The sequence below is a fragment of the Hydra vulgaris genome, chromosome 11 (assembly GCF_038396675.1).
Source record: "Hydra vulgaris chromosome 11, alternate assembly HydraT2T_AEP".
In the NCBI taxonomy this organism is placed as follows: Eukaryota; Metazoa; Cnidaria; class Hydrozoa; order Anthoathecata; family Hydridae; genus Hydra; species Hydra vulgaris.
In genome coordinates this window covers 54,236,982-54,237,500 of record NC_088930.1, presented here as the reverse complement: position 1 = coordinate 54,237,500, position 519 = coordinate 54,236,982, and positions in this window count along the sequence as shown.

The following is a 519-nucleotide window of genomic DNA, read 5'->3' as shown; positions in this document are numbered from 1 at the left end:
AAAACCGAAAAGTCAGGGACCTATTCTAAGATTTCTAAAAGGTCTGAATATCAAATAAGAATTGGTTGAGAAGTTTCCATTATAAAAATTTATATTAATTTAGACCAAAAAAGTAAATTTTAAAAACCATTAAATTTGTGTATTTTTAGAATACTTAAATACAATGACGTGATCAAATAAAACTCTCGTCTGTCATAAACAAAAATAATGTTTATTTTTTAACTAATATTTCTAAAAAAATAACGTAACGTTAAAAATTTAGTGTAAAAAAACTTAACTTGCAAAAGTAGAAGTTTCCATTATTTAATTTATTTTTATATGTAATATATTTGTTTATATAGTTTCAATAATGCTATTGAATGCATAAATATCTACATATCTTTGCAACAGAAAATGAATTTACATAAAATTTTTATAGAAAAATATCTAGAAAAAAATATGTTCAAAATTTTAGTTTAGTTTATTAACCAACTTTTTTCTCAGATATCTCATTTCCATATTTGTCGTTTCGTATTTTTG